General features: G+C 43.8%; 1 pseudogene; it reads left to right on the top strand.

Moving 5' to 3' along the window:
* Positions 1–1493: 1493 nt before the first annotated feature.
* On the top strand, positions 1494–16601 carry LOC147945746 (uncharacterized; annotated as a pseudogene).
* Positions 16602–17358: the final 757 nt, after the last annotated feature.

Here is a 17358-nt window from a genome sequence, read left to right as displayed (position 1 = left end):
CTCTATAGGAAACGCCTCCAAACACCAGAAATAACCAAGAACACTCAAGAACATTTGGGGAACTTTTTCTCTCTTTTCCTTTCTCTCAAAAGCGGCTAAACACGACTAAAGAGAAAAAAGCTCGATTTAAGGGTTTTCCTCACCCAAAACGCAGCGTTTAACTTAAACTTGTCCACACTAACCAGCTATGCATCGACCGATGAACATAGTGCATCGCCCGATGCAATCCCTAAACCGGGATTTTGGTTTGCGGATGTTACAATTCTCCTCCACCAACATAGATTTGTCCTCGAATCTCGAACAACCATCAGCCAAGGACTCCCGTGCAACCGTCTCCACGGCCCGCACTCCTCCGGCTGATCTACAAAAGGTCACCTCTAGGCAATAGACTCAGGTTCCAGGCATTATATGCGCTCGACTTTTGGACTTTCCTTAACTCACAGGCCTAAACCTTGAGTTTTTATTGGCTCCTCATCAGACCGAAGCTTGCATGCCAAAATATTGGCTCCTCATTGGGCCTAAGCCCGCATGCCATAATATGTAAGGAAGTCCAATATTCGTCTCTCGGAATTCCACCCTATAGCATACCCCCGGATCGTCATCCGAAGTCGATATACCAACCATACTCCCAAGCCACAAAGTCTTAGAATATGACAGTACTTGGAGAACCTTAGTCCCCCAAGAGTCGCAAGCAAACAATTCTGAACACGTCTGAGTTCTATCCTTATCCAAGTTTCCTTACCGTTGCTCGCGTAAGACAACACAATGTCCTTCTAACCACATATCCCCTCACTGGGATACCTCATGACCACACAGGGATCATCTCACTGCCCCACGGGCCGCCATAAAGGCCAAACAAATGTCCTAAACAGGACCGCCACCAAGGCCAAACAAATGTCCTAAACAGGACCACCACCAAAGCCAAACAAATGTCCTAAACAGGACCGCCACGAAGGCCACTCGTTCCAAAGAACCGTCACAAAGACCACTTGTCCCGAAGGACCGTCACAAAGACCACTCGTCCCGAAGGACCGTCACAAAGACCACTCGTCCTGCAGGACCGCCTAAACAGGCAACTCTGGCTAAACAGCCCGCCACTGTTGGTACCGTGATCCGTCACTTCGGATCATGGGCTTGGGCCTTGGACAGACGTTGAGAATGGGCCTAAGACGGACAAATAAGATGGGCCAGGACGAAATGAAACCATCCGCTCGGCTGAGATGCGGAACACCGAAGTAAAAGAATAACGGTCGGGCAAAGCATCTCGGAGTTCGGAGATTGTTCAAAAATCAAGCAATAAATCGAATTAATGAGAGCACGGGATTTGCGGAGTAAATTGATTAGACTTTAATTGTAATTAGACTATAAATAAGAGAGGGTGGGGATGTAGAAGGGGGTCGAAAAAACTTTCACTTGGCAATAATTCCTCACTTTCACTTTGCAAATAGCTATTTACTCTTTTACTATGCTCGGAACTAGAACGGTGATAAACAATGAAACAAACGGACTTAATTCACTTCGGAACTCAGGTGAAAACCTCAGTTCTCACATTTGGCGCTAGAGAGAGGGGGGTATTATCACCTATACTCTTGCTTGTTCCGATTTCCTACCCGAATCCGCTTCGTACAAACGCTGCTATGGCTACTGACTCTTCCAACCATGTAACTTTAGAAACCATTCAGAAACTCTTGCAGGATTTGACTGAGAATGTGATCGCCAGCAAGCAGCATCCGCTGCTCTTGCCGAGCGTTTCGACACCCTGGAAGGGCAGGTCTCCACCCGCTTGGAGGAAGTCACTACGTCGATAACCGATCTTTCAACCTCTCACCGCGCATATGCCGATCGGTTCGACCTCTTGTCCTTCGATCCAAACCCTCGCAGGCGTGCTTTGGATTTCACCGGCGTCGTTCCACCTTTCACCTTGCAGCCGGCAGCAGCAACCGCCACTCCGGGAAACACTTTCCCACCCCAACTAAGTACTCAAGCACCACCACCGTTGGTTGGCGATAGCCACACTCCAGTTCAGCACGACGTCGCCGGATCTTCCGAGGTCCAGGTTCGTTTTCCTCCCCCTGTGGACGGAAATATTCTGACTCCTGGTCATGCCACCAACCCCGAGATCCACCTTATGCGGAGCGAAATCCGGGATATGCGGTCTATGGTGCACAATGCGACTACTTCAGCACCTGATATTTCCCGAGTAATTGAGGAATCAAAGCAAACTCCTTTCTCAAGTCACATAGCTCGAGTTCGCATCAAGGATACCGGGAAAATAAAGTTCACAAGCTACGAAGGGAAAGGAGACTCGGCGACTCAACTGAAGACCTTCTTACTGACTGTCAGCCGCGTGTACCTCGAGCCTCACGAAACGGACGTCGGATACTGTAAGTTGTTCGTTCAAACGTTTTGTGGACCGGCCCTGCTTTGGTTTGCATCCTTGGCGGCTGGATCCAATAACAATTTCACTGAGTTGTCCACCTCGTTCGTCAAGCAATACTCTAGTCTGATCGAACCGGCGGTAACAGACGCCAAAATGTGGAATCTAAGTCAAGTCGCTGGAGAGTCACTCCGGTCGTATATTACTAAGTTCAAGGAAATACAGGTCCAAATCCCGGGGCTCTCGGATAAAACTGCCCTGGCAGCACTAAAGAATGGTCTCTGGCATGAGTCCCGTTTTCGCGAAGAGCTAACTGTAAACCAGTTCGCAACCATCCAGGACGCCCTCCATCGAGCTTCGAACTGGATAGTTGCAGAAGAAGAGAAAGCCGCAGCAATTCAAAAGCTCAAAGTCATAACCAAGCCCAAGTTCGAAGTCCCAATCAAAAAGACTCCGCCTTCAACCTCGAAGTCTAGAGCAGGCACATTTGCCGTGAACCAATCTCCGCAAAAGGGATCTCCAAAGAATTCACTGTCCAAGCCTCCGTTTTCTCCACACTCCAAGAGCGGGGTACTCCCAAGTAACAAGTGGGTTCAAGATGAGAATGCGTACTGCGAGCTTCACAAGACAAATGGTCATTCCACCCGGGATTGCAAAAAATTGATGCATCTCCTCGCAGAGAAATTTGTGTCAGGCGAGATGCCAAGCGTGACTATCTCCGAGCTTGACCCACAATCAGCTTCCGAGGTCGAAGAAGATACTCCACCACCAAAGAAACTTAAGCAATCCGAGGAAGGTTCAACTCCCAAGAAAAGGATAGACGTCATAATGGGAGATTCACGCCTCTTCCGGAACTCCATCACAACAATAAAACACCACCAACGGAAGCTCGCAGCCCGCAGCCTAAGCGAATTAAAATCACTACGAGTGATTTACCCGAAGTCACTTTTTCAGAAAAAGAAACCGAGGAGCTAGACACTCCGCATGACGACGCGTTAGTCATATTTTTCGATGTTGCCAACCATGAACTGTGCCGAATCTTAGTCGATATTGGGAGTTCGGTGGATCTGATATTCCTCAAAACGCTTACTAGAATGGGTATTGGAACTCAGGTGAAAACCTTAGTTCTCACATTTGGCGCTAGAGAGAGGGGGGTATTATCACCTATACTCTTGCTTGTTCCGATTTCCTACCCGAATCCGCTTCGTACAAACGCTGCTATGGCTACTGACTCTTCCAACCATGTAACTTTAGAAACCATTCAGAAACTCTTGCAGGATTTGACTGAGAAGTGTGATCGCCAGCAAGCAGCATCCGCTGCTCTTGCCGAGCGTTTTGACACCCTGGAAGGGCAGGTCTCCACCCGCTTGGAGGCAGTCACTACGTCGATAACCGATCTTTCAACCTCTCACCGCGCATATGCCGATCGGTTCGACCTCTTGTTCTTCGATCCAAACCCTTGCAGGCGTGCTTTGGATTTCACCGGCATCGTTCCACCTTTCACCTCGCAGCCGGCAGCAGCAACCGCCACTCCGGGAAACACTTTCCCACCCCAACTAAGTACTCAAGCACCACCACCGTTGGTTGGCGATAGCCACACTCCAGTTCAGCACGACGTCGCCGGATCTTCCGAGGTCCAGGTTCGTTTTCCTCCCCCTGTGGACGGAAATATTCTGACTCCTGGTCATGCCACCAACCCCGAGATCCACCTTATGCGGAGCGAAATCCGGGATATGCGGTCTATGGTGCACAATGCGACTACTTCAGCACCTGATATTTCCCGAGTAATTGAGGAATCAAAGCAAACTCCGTTCTCAAGTCACATAGCTCGAGTTCGCATCAAGGATACCGGGAAAATAAAGTTCACAAGCTACGAAGGGAAAGGAGACCCGGCGACTCATCTGAAGACCTTCTTACTGACTGTCAGCCGCGTGGACCTCGAGCCTCACGAAACGGACGTCGGATACTGTAAGTTGTTCGTTCAAACGTTTTGTGGACCGGCCCTGCTTTGGTTTGCATCCTTTGCGGCTGGATCCAATAACAATTTCACTGAGTTGTCCACCTCGTTCGTCAAGCAATACTCTAGTCTGATCGAACCGGCGGTAACAGACGCCAAAATGTGGAATCTAAGTCAAGTCGCTGGAGAGTCACTCCGGTCGTATATTACTAAGTTCAAGGAAATACAGGTCCAAATCCCGGGGCTCTCGGATAAAACTGCCCTGGCAGCACTAAAGAATGGTCTCTGGCATGAGTCCCGTTTTCGCGAAGAGCTAACTGTAAACCAGTTCGCAACCATCCAGGACGCCCTCCATCGAGCTTCGAACTGGATAGTTGCAGAAGAAGAGAAAGCCGCAGCAATTCAAAAGCTCCAAGTCATAACCAAGCCCAAGTTCGAAGTCCCAATCAAAAAGACTCCGCCTTCAACCTCGAAGTCTAGAGCAGGCACATTTGCCGTGAACCAATCTCCGCAAAAGGGATCTCCAAAGAATTCACTGTCCAAGCCTCCGTTTTCTCCACACTCCAAGAGCGCGGTACTCCCAAGTAACAAGTGGGTTCAAGATGAGAACACGTACTGCGAGCTTCACAAGACAAATGGTCATTCCACCCGGGATTGCAAAAAATTGATGCATCTCCTCGCAGAGAAATTTGTGTTAGGCGAGATGCCAAGCGTGACTATCTCCGAGCTTGACCCACAATCAGCTTCCAAGGTCGAAGAAGATACTCCACCACCAAAGAAACTTAAGCAATCCGAGGAAGGTTCAACTCCCAAGAAAAGGATAGACGTCATAATGGGAGATTCACGCCTCTTCCGGAACTCCATCACAACAATAAAAGACCACCAACGGAAGCTCGCAGCCCGCAGCCTAAGCGAATTAAAATCACTACGAGTGATTTACCCGAAGTCACTTTTTCAGAAAAAGAAACCGAGGAGCTAGACACTCCGCATGACGACGCGTTAGTCATATCTTTCGATGTTGCCAACCATGAAGTGTGCCGAATCTTAGTCGATACTGGGAGTTCGGTGGATCTGATATTCCTCAAAACGCTTACTAGAATGGGTATTGGAAGAGAGCATGTCTCGGGACCACCTTCACCCTTGGTCTCATTTACGAGTGAGACTTCAATGTCCTTAGGAACAATAACACTATCGGTCTCCACTCAAGGAGTAGTAAGAATGGTAGAGTTTACAGTTTTTGACCGACCTACGGCCTATAATGCTATTATGGGAACACCTTGGCTTTACCAGATGAAGGCAGTGGCTTCAACATACCATCAGTGTGTCAAGTTCCCAACTCCGCAAGGAGTTCGAGAGATTTTAGGAAGTCAAAGGACGGCGAGGAGCTGCTATCTCGCGAGCCATAAGCTCCTAGTCCAATAGCAACCACAGCTTGAGGTCCCGAAGAACCCGGTCCGGAGGCAACTCCAAGGCGACCTCACCGAGTCGATATTTATTAATGACAAGTTTCCAGATCAGGAGATCAAGATCGGAGCTGGGTTGAGTATCAAACTACGGACCAAGTTGATTTCTTTTTTGAGAGAAAATATGACTACCTTTGCGTGGCCAGTAGACGAAATGCCCGGGATCAGTCCGACGGTAATCTCACATGAGCTAAATGTTGATCCGACGTTCAGACCAGTAAAGCAGAAACGAAGGAAACTGGGCCCGGAACAAGCTGAAATTGTTAACAAAGAGGTAGACCGCTTACTAAGTGGAGGGCAAATACGCGAAGTGAAGTACCCTGAGTGGCTTGCCAATACTGTAGTGGTAAAGAAGAAGAACGGGAAGTCGCGAGTTTGCGTCGATTTTACCGACCTGAATAAAGCATGTCCTAAGGATAGCTTCCCACTTCCGCATATCGTCAGGCTAGTCGAGTCCACTTCGGGCCATGTACTGATGTCCTTCATGGATGCTTTTTCTGGTTACAACCTGAAACTGACTATTTTTGTGGGTGGTGAATGAATGATGTATGGAATGATGACTTTTGAATGAATGGATGTCAGGGTGTTTCAATTCCCCTTATGCAATTGTAGTATAAGAGGTGTCAATCCAATCTGAGTGTTTGTGAACAATCATGATGTGCATATGAGTCTAAGTCAAGCCAGATGTAAAGGTTGTTTGTCACTAACAATCCTATAATGAAAATGCAAAGTGCAGAAAGCAAACTACAAGAACTAAGAACTAAATGCAAATGAAACAAAATGATTATAATAGCAAGAACAGAAATAGAAACTATGTTGATGAAGAACTAATGCAAGACAAGTAATGAACAGAAAGCTAAATGAATGCAACAGAAATAAAACAGGAATTAAACAGGACAATCACAAATCATAAACACAAGTTCTGGGGACGAACTCGAGCAAGCACTCGACCGAGTGTAGGTCGAGTACAGGGTCGAGCTAGACTAAACGTGAAAACAGAGCAACACAATAAAAACAGAGCAATGCAAAAACGAATCAAACAACAAGCAAGCAATGATATTTAGACTAAGATATTAATAAACAAAGAAGGCCTTGAGGAGGGATTCATGGGCTGAACTAATCATTGTGATTATCTAACTTGGTCAACAAATCTCAAGCAAACTTTGAGCTAATCTCTAGACATACTATTCTAAGACATGTTTAATCCACTCTCATGGCAAGAAACAATCAAACCTATGCATTTCTAGACTTGTTCTCACAAAGTAAAGAATCTACACAAGCAGGCATTAAGCAATACATCTCAAACCAAACAAGACCTCTAATCTCTTAGCAAGCCTAATGGTAAGCTCTAGATCTAGCCTTATCTATGCTCCTTAAACATTGGTGTGATGCTAAGATGCTTGAAATCAAACCCTACCTTCTCAGATATAGGATCAGCATTAAGAACATCTAGCCTAGAAGAGATCTACAACAATCAAGCTTGACCAAATCAAATAAACCACAAGATCAACCCAGCCTAACCAATCCTCAAGGTCCTAAGCAAACTACTCACAAGAACACATGGTGAAATAAGTCAAAAACCCAGAAAATATTGAAACTTGCATTATTAGAAAGATGAAACAGAGATCTACAATATTGATGAAGAAATGAAACTCGAAATCTTAATATCTTGAAAGTTATGAAACCAACAAAATACAAAAATCTAGTCTTTCTTTCTTAAACAAGTACAAAATCTAAAAATAAAAGAAAGTGCAAAAAGAATAAATCTAAAAAAAGGTAAAAACTAGGTTTTAGACTCTCTAAAAAGCTGGTTTGCTTGGTGGCTGCAGGTACAAGGGCCTTATCTAGGAGATGAGGTGGAAGCCCTAAAAATACAAAAAGTCAAAGCAGTCAACGGCTCGGTCAACTCGACCAGTGCTCGGTCGAGTGGCTGGTCGAGCTGGCTTCTCTCGTGCATTCTCCACTCGGTCGAGTCCTTCTCAGCACACGGTCGAGTGTCTGGTCGAGTGTGCGGTCTAGTTGGACTCCGGACCTTGATTCTTCAGCCTTAACTCTCTTGTTTTCTCCTCATGATTGCTTCACTTCTCCTCAGCATTGCTTCCATGCTCCTTAAGCTCCAAAATCACCTGTTTATGCATGAAAAGATGCAAATGCAATGCAACTATACTCTAATGCATGATTAGTCCTAAAGCTACACAATAATGGCCTAAATGGATAGCAAAAGATGCAAAAGTTGTGAATAAACGAAGGGAAAACAAGGTAAAATATATGAACATCAACACTCCCAAACTTAGTCTTTGCTTGCCCTCAAGCAAATAATCAAGACAAAAGAAGGTAGGTGAGGTTTGAAAGTAGGATCTCAGCTCCTAAAGCTTGCAAATAGACTATCTAGAATCAATGTCCAAGTTACTAGTACTATAATGCAAGTTGAATGAGCTATACTTAAAGACTTTAGACAAGCATATCACAACCTTTATTGATTTGAGCCTTAGACATCCACATGCATTCAAATCAACCATTTCCTTTAACATTCATTAATCAAGAACATGAATCAATTCTATGCAATGCTTAAACTCATTTGGCTTGGAAATAAAGGCTTTGAGACAATGGTGGTCTCTTTTTAGAGTAGGGCTTATCAATACCAAGGTTCTCTCATGAAAATGGATTGAGCTTTAGAAGAATGCTAAAGGTAAGAACACCTAGACACATACAAGAATAAAACCTTGTCTACCCAAAGGCTCCCAAAGTGTTTTATCCTAGCAATCTAAACCCAAATGATCCTAGTTCTACCCTTTAACTTCTTCTTTTCTTTTTCACCCTTTTCTCTTTTGGTTTTCAAGTCTTAGGAGATGTTTGTTATTTGATCTTTCTAGTGGGATGGGGGATTCTTACTTATTTGCTATGGTTCTCTTTTCTTCTTATTCTTAAGATATATAAGAACTTTGCTAGACTTTCTTTTTCTTTCTTTTCTTTTCTTTAATTAGAACCATTCTCAACATTTTTTACTTCCCATCCTTTCACTAGACTTTTACTTAAACACATTCTCCTCTTAAAGACTCTACCCTCTTTTCTTTCTCTTTTTCCTCTTTTCTTTTCATAACAGCCAAGTCCCAAACCCAACAAGTGAACCACCTAGTCCTATCTAGTTTGAAAAATGCAAACTAGAACTACACAAGGCTTTACTCTTGTCAGTTCAAACCTAACACTTTCTACCAAGCTCAATCCCAAAAATAGGCCTCACACACACAAGAATAAACATGGCTTGAAAGAAGGTTTGGTTTAGGGGTAGGGGAACTGATTCTTAATGAGGAAATCAGCTACTTGGATCAACAAGAGTGGTAAAAAGGAAGAAGATGATCCAAATATGTATATGGTATCCATGAGTTTAAAGCAATGCACGCATTGATAATTGAAAGTCAATATTAGGTTCTTATAAATAGGAAATGGTTTCAAATCTCAACATGCTTCAATTTAGACCAAATGCAATGTAGGAATTCAAGGCTTGGTTCAATCTTATGCTTCTAACCACTCAACTAGCATCAAAGTACTATTAACTTGGGCATTGATCCTAGTCTAGTGAATAAACAAGCTAACAAGGGAATAATCATCATAGATCCCTAATGCAAATACTATACAATCCTACATGAAACATGCTAAACAAGATCCTAATATGCAATGCAAACTACATGAACACTCTTTTTTTTTTAATAAAGATTTTTTTCAAAAATTTTCAAATTTTTAGGGTTTTTCTATGCCTTAGATGATATGCAAATACTAACATGATGATGCTAAAAATTTGAAATAAGAATCACAAAACACAATGTCAAATGCTATCTCAAACCCTCCCCCAAACTTAAATCACACAGTCCTCTGTGTGAAAGAAATTTGATTGAGGATGCAAGATTAAAAACAAATCACAAAACACAATATGAAATGCAATGATATTTACAAGTGAAGGTGATAGTGGTACCTTAGGTAAGTAGTTGTCCAAATCCTCTTGCGTGCTGTCATAGGAGTAGTTGGGGTCTTGCTGGTGACTTGGAGATGGAGATTGGGGCAGCTCGACGACAGCGATCGACCGTGACTCGGTCGAGTGCATGTCCGAGTGGGGGGGTCGAGCTGGACGCTGAGTCTTCTTTTCCTCTTCTATCTGGTCTCCCTTGCTTCCCTGATCATGAAAATACCAAAACAAAAATCAATATACCAAAAACCTTAAACAATATGTACATGGATACCTTAGGGACTTCCTCCCTAGTGAGCTTGTTTAGAGTCACTAAGCTTGACTTTTGATTGCCTTCTTAGGCTTTGTTTAGATACCAAGGAGGTGATGAAATCCCCCTGGTTCTACTTGGTAACCTTGGTGTTCCTTCTTGATCACTACTTCCTTAACATTTGAGCTTTGCTTCTTCTTAAACTTGAGTCTTGGTCTTGCCTTCTTCAAAGACCTCTTGTTGAGCTTAACTTGAAGATCCTTCACCAGATCAGTCAGCTCTTGAACTGAACCCTTAAGATGTTGAACTGATTCCTCATGAGATGTGACCTTAGCTGTTGAAGTCTCTTCTTCTCTCAAAACCCCAAAATCATCCTTATCTTCAATCTTAAATGGTTGACCTCCAATGGTTGGTAGGTTAGATGGATTTGTAATATCAAAGTTCATGGTCAAACCTTCAGATATGTTCAACCTTATCAGCCCCTCTTAACATCAATGATTGCTCCTGCTGTGGCAAGGAATGGTCTCCCAAGCAAGATTGGATCCTCTACCTCCTTATCCATCTTTATTATGATGAAATCAGTGGGAATTCTTGCCTTGCCTATCTTGACTAGGAGGCTCTCCAATTTACCAAATACATCTTTGTGTGAACCATCAGCTAGACTTATGTAGAGATTGCTTGGCTTGAATTCAGTGTGTCCAAGCTTTTCTGCTATAGAGTAGGGCATGACACTAACAGATGCTCCAAGATCACACAAGCATTTGTTGAAGTGAAGGTAGATGATGGAGCAAGGTAGATTGAATGGACCTGGATCTTCAACTTTTGTTGGTACAATAGCTTTCCCAATCTCTTCTTGATCTCTCCTGTTTTGATTCTGAGCTTTCTGCTTGGATATGTCAAGTAACATGCCTTTGTAGAGAGGATATGGGGCATATTGTTCCAAAGCTGGTCCTCTCTCCTCTTCCTTCTCTTCAATGACAACCTCCTGTTGAATGGCCCTCACTTCCTTCTTTTCAATCACAACCTCTTCCTTCAAAGCCATGACTTCTTCCTTCTCAATGACTTCCCCTTGTTGTAAAGCTAACTCCTTCTCTTGTTGCAAAGCCAACTTTTCCCTTTTCTTAATAATTTCTCTGAGTTCTTTCAGCTTTTGTGCTTTGAAACGTCCTGGGAATGGTAGAGGTAGTTTATAAGCAGGAGGAATGTACTTAGCAGGCTTAACAGCTTCTGGGACATCAACTCGACTGGAAACTCGATCAGTCACTCGATCGTGTGTGTGTTCGAGTGGGGGGTCGAGTTCTTTGTCAACTTCAGCTTGTTTTGCACAATCTTCACTTTGAGCTTCAAGAAATGACCAATCCTCCCCATTTTTAACTTCACTGTCCTCAGTGACAACTGCCTCATTGAGATGAATGGCCTTGGCAGTGCATTCCCTTGGGTGTTGAAGTTGGTTTGGTGTAGGAGAGGAAGTAGAAGTCATGCAACTCTCCATGTTCGTGATTGTAGAGCGCAGTCTCTCCAACTGGTTATTCAGTCCAATAGAATAAGAATTCAACGTTTGGTGCAGCTCAGCAAACTGCCTTGCTTCCTCAATCTGCTTAGTGCATCATAGCTCTTAAGTCAGGTTCTTGAGCTTGTGAGGTCTGGAACCATGGAGAGCGATACAATTCAGCCTGGTATACTGGTTGATGTTGCATGGGTATGTAATTGAACATACTGTTGTGGTACATCATTACTGACTCGAACAGGTACTCGGTCGAGCGCAGGCTCGAGTGGGTGGTCGAGTCAACTGGGAAGTAATGGCTATTTGGATCCGGCTTCTGGCTCGATCAAGTGCTCGATCACAGCTCGGTCGAGTGGTGGTCGAGTTGGTGGTCGAGCTGGTACCTGAAACTCAATCACAGACAAGCAGTAGAAGAAACGAGATCAGTAGTGAACAAGTGGATAAACGAACTTAATCTTAGACTTCTTTTGATCCTAATTGTCACAAAAACACACTCAAATGGGCAACGGCGCCAAATTGAAACTGACTATTTTTGTGGGTGGTGAATGAATGATGTATGGAATGATGACTTATGAATGAATGGATGTCAGGGTGTTTCAATTCCCCTTATGCAATTGTAGTATAAGAGGTGTCAATCCAATCTGAGTGTTTGTGAACAATCAAGATGTGCATATGAGTCTAAGTCAAGCTAGATGTAAAGGTTGTTTGTCACTAACAATCCTATAATGAAAATGCAAAGTGTAGAAAGCAAACTACAAGAACTAAGAACTAAATGCAAATGAAACAAAATGATTATAATATTAAGAACATAAATAGAAACTATGTTGATGAAGAACTAATGCAAGACAAGTAATGAACAGAAAGCTAAATGAATGCAACAGAAATAAAACAGGAATTAAACAGGACAATCACAAATCATAAACACAAGTTCTGGGGACGAACTCGAGCAAGCACTCGACCGAGTGTAGGTCGAGTACAGGGTCGAGCTAGACTAAACGTGAAAACAGAGCAACACAATAAAAACAGAGCAATGCAAAAACGAATCAAACAACAAGCAAGCAATGATATTTAAACTAAGATATTAATAAACAAAGAAGGCCTTGAGGAGGGATTCATGGGCTGAACTAATCATTGTGGTTATCTAACTTGGTCAACAAATCTCAAGCAAACTTTGAGCTAATCTCTAGACATACTATTCTAAGACATGTTTAATCCACTCTCATGGCAAGAAACAATCAAACCTATGCATTTCTAGACTTGTTCTCACAAAGTAAAGAATCTACACAAGCAGGCATTAAGCAATACATCTCAAACCAAACAAGACCTCTAATCTATTAGCAAGCCTAATGGTAAGCTCTAGATCTAGCCTTATCTATGCTCCTTAAACATTGGTGTGATGCTAAGATGCTTGAAATCAAACCCTACCTTCTCAGATATAGGATCAGCATTAAGAACATCTAGCCTAGAAAAGATCTACAATAATCAAGCTTGAACAAATCAAATAAACCACAAGATCAACCCAGCCTAACCCATCCTCAAGGTCCTAAGCAAACTACTCACAAGAACACATGGTGAAATAAGTCAAAAACCCAGAAAATATTGAAACTTGCATTATTAGAAAGATGAAACAAAGATCTACAATATTGATGAAGAAATGAAACTCGAAATCTTAATATCTTGAAAGTTATGCAACCAACAAAATATAAGAATCTAGTCTTTCTTTCTTAAACAAGTACAAAATCTAAAAATAAAAAAAAGTGCAAAAAGAATAAATCTAAAAAAGGTAAAAACTAGGTTTTAGACTCTCTAAAAAGCTGGTTTGCTTGGTGGCTGCAGGTACAAGGGCCTTATATAGGAGATGAGGTGGAAGCCCTAAAAATACAAAAAGTCAAAGCAGTCAACGGCTCGGTCAACTCGACCAGTGCTCAATCGAGTGGCTGGTCGAGCTGGCTTCTCTCGTGCATTCTCCACTCGGTCGAGTCCTTCTCAGCACACGGTCGAGTGTCTGGTCGAGTGTTCGGTCGAGTTGGACTCTGGACCTTGATTCTTCAGCCTTAACTCTCTTGTTTTCTCCTCATGATTGCTTCACTTCTCCTCAGCATTGCTTCCATGCTCCTTAAGCTCCAAAATCACCTGTTTATGCATGAAAAGATGCAAATGCAATGCAACTATACTCTAATGCATGATTAGTCCTAAAGCTACACAATAATGGCCTAAATGGATAGCAAAAGATGCAAAAGTTGTGAATAAACTAAGGGAAAACAAGGTAAAATATATGAACATCACAACCAAATCCTTATGAACCCGGACGACCAAGAAAAAACCGCATTCATTACAGATCGAGGGACCTACTGTTACAAGGTGATGCACTTTGGATTAAAAAACGCCGGAGCAACTTACCAACGACTAGTGAACAGGATGTTCGAGCATCAGCTCGGGATAACTATGGAAGTCTACATCGATGACATGCTGGTGAAATCCATGGAAGCCAGCTCGCACCTTTCGGATTTAAAAGTTTGCTTCGATATCCTGAACCAGTTCGGGATGAAGCTTAACCCCACAAAGTGCACCTTTGCAGTCCCATCGGGGGAGTTTTTAGGGTACATCGTTACGGAGCGAGGAATTGAAGCGAACCTGAGGCAAATTAATGCCTTCATATCCATGAGTTCTCCTAAGACATTACGCGAAGTGCAGCGTCTTAACGGGCGAATTGCAGCTCTCAATCGTTTTATCTCCCGCTCTACAGATAAATGCCTCCCATTTTACCAACTATTGAGAAAAGGAGGGAAAATTTTTTTATGGGATGCGAAGTGCGAAGAGGCGTTCGCTTAGTTAAAAGCATACCTGTCCGAACCCCCGGTCTTGGCTAAACCAGAGTTAGGTGAAGAAAGGGGGGAGCAGCGACCAATTTTCTATGTCAGTAAGTCATTCACATGGGCGGAATCCAGGTATCCTATGATGGAGAAACTGGCTCTAGCGGTAGTGACTTTGGCGAGAAAACTGCGGCCTTACTTTCAATCTCATACAATCATAATTTTAACGACGCAACCACTTCGGACGGTGTTACATAGCCCGAGCTAGTCTGGGAGGTTAGCTAAGTGGTCCGTCGAGCTTAGTGAATATGACATCGAGTTCCGAACTCGAACTTGTGCTAAAGCACAAGTGCTGGCAGATTTCCTGATAGAACTCCCACTAGCTAGTTCGGATAGCGACGGTGTCGAGATCCCATGGAGTTTATACGTGGATGGAGCATCTTCTAAATCGGGTGCAGGGATTGGAGTTCGCCTCACTTCTCCTACCGGTGAAGTGATTGAACAGTCATTTCGTTTGGCGTTTAGTGCATTAAATAATGAGGCCGAATACGAATCTTTCCTCGTGGCTTACGCCTCGCAGTAGGGATCGGCGTCCGGAAGCTCTGAGCTTTTTGTGATTCCCAGCTGGTTACCAATCAATTTCTGGGGGAGTACGAGAGGAAGGATGGCTATATGGAGGCTTACTCCGCTGCAGATGCTTTGGCGGCTCTAGCGTCGACTTCGGACCCGACAATGACAAGGATTATCCCAGTCGAAGTCATCGAATTTCCGAGCATAAAATTAAAGAGTTCCAATGTCATAACACGAGCGATGAAGAAAAATTTGGCCGTCGAAGAGGTAGTTCGCAGGACACTGACAGACTCCTCACCACAAGTGGAGTCAGCTCCCATCACTCCCGTTCCAGAAACCAATCATCCACCTCTAATCGAACCGAACTCAGACCAAGGTCCGGAAAGCTCCAGCTCACCGGCCGTCGATCAATCGGGTACTCCATCAAGCAATACGAACACCAACGATTGGGGGGGGGCAGAAGATTGGCGCAGCCTGATCTGGGCTTATCTGGAAAACGGAGAGCTCCCAGCTGACAAGTGGGCGGCCAGGAAACTCAAAATCGTTTGCGCACGGTATTGCATCTATGGCAGAATTCTCCTACGTCAGAGAGTATCTGGTCCATATCTTACATGTGTAGCTGGAGAGGAACCCATGGCATTAATGCGAGCTGTTCATGATGGCCCCAACGGAAATCACTCCGGAGGATGAACTCTGGCCTACAAAATCAAAAGACAGGGGTATTTCTGGCCTACCATGGTGTCTGACTGTGAAGAATATTCTCGAACTTGCGAGAAGTGTCAAAAGCACGCTCCGTCGATACATCAACCTTCCGAACTGTTATCTTCGGTGTCCGCGCTCTACTCGTTCATGAGGTGGTCCATGGATATCATTGGCCCTTTGCATCGAGGACCGGGAGGAGTGCAGTACGTTTTAGCTCTTACCGACTATTTCTCCAAGTGGGTAGAGGCAGCGGCCTATGCGAAAGTAACAAGCGAAGAGGTAGAACAGTTCGTGCTGAAAAGCATAATATATCGTTACGGCGTTCCTCATGAGATCGTCACAGACAATGGTCCGCAGTTCATCTCCTCGCAGTTCGAGGGCTTCTGTGCGAAGTGGAAAATTCGACTCATAAGTCAACTCCTTGTTACCCACAAGGTAATGGACAAGCCGAGGCAATGAACAAAGTCATACTAGCCAACTTGAAGAAACGGATCGATTCTCGTAAAGGGCGCTGGCCGGACGAGCTGCAAGACGTTCTCTAGGCGATCCGAACAACACCTCGCCGGGCTACTAATGAAACACCTTTTTCCTTGGTGTACGGAGTCGATGCTGTGGTCCCGGCTGACATAGAAGTACTTGGAGTCCGTACCTCACTAAACCCACTCCGTGCTGCGGAAAATGAGGAATTTCTACAAGACACCCTTGATACCATCAATGAGCGTCGGGATCGAGCCTCAGTTCGGATTCAGAACTATCAGAACGCGGTTGCCCGCAACTATAACTCCAAAATCCGAAGCAGATCCTTGGCAGTCGGCGATCTAGTTCTTCGGAAAGTCCATGAAAACACTGAAGAGAACAACGCAGGAAAACTGGGGATAAATTGGGAAGGTCCGTATAAGATTACCTACGAAGTCCGAAATGGCGTCTATCGTCTGGAAGATTTAAGTGGGAATGCCGTGCCGAGGTCCTGGAATTCGTTACACCTTAAACGTTTTTATAATTAGTTCGGTATTGAATATTGTATCGAACTACGATTGGCTTGATCCCGAAAGGGGACGTAGGCAGCCCACTTCGGGTCCAGCTATCAGCATAAAGTAAAATTAAAGTTTTTCATAGAACTTTTTGCGTTACCTCGCACATACAGTATAAGCCGAAGTCATACTTCATATCCTCAAAAACCGAAGTCACACTTCATATCCTTAAAAACCGAAGTCACACTTCGTATCCTTCAAAACCGAAGTCACACTTCGTATCCTTAAATACCGAAGTCACACTTCGTATCCTCAAAAACCGAAGTCACACTTCGTATCCTTAAAAACCGAAGTTACACTTCGTATCCTTAAAAACCGAAGTCACACTTCGTATCCTTAAAAACCGAAGTCACACTTCGTACCTTTAAATCGAGGTTTTATTTCGTATGAATAGAGTCTGAAAGTTTTCACTTCACGTCTTCAAACCAAGGTCCTACTTCGTGTCCTTTAAACCGAAGTCTTACCTCGTACCTTTTTGAGGTCCTAAGGCTAAAACACGTGTAACCTTCTATTATTTTTTTAAAAAAAAAAAAAAAAAAGAGCCAAGACCTCACTTCGCACCTACAGAGCCGAAGTCTAACTTCGCGTCCCTAAAATCAAAGTCCCACTTCGCAAAAAAAAAAAAAAAAAAAAGTCCTGACAAACTAAGCTTAAACTTATTTAACGGCTAAGTACAATTCATGGCTTGGCCAAGCACTTTGCTGTGAATTCGCTTGGTTAGTTAATATAG

This window comes from Camelina sativa, chromosome 4, assembly GCF_030686135.1.
Source record: "Camelina sativa cultivar CO46 ecotype springtype chromosome 4, ASM3068613v1".
NCBI classification, from domain to species: domain Eukaryota; kingdom Viridiplantae; phylum Streptophyta; class Magnoliopsida; order Brassicales; family Brassicaceae; genus Camelina; species Camelina sativa.
This window is presented reverse-complemented; position numbering and strand designations above follow the sequence as displayed.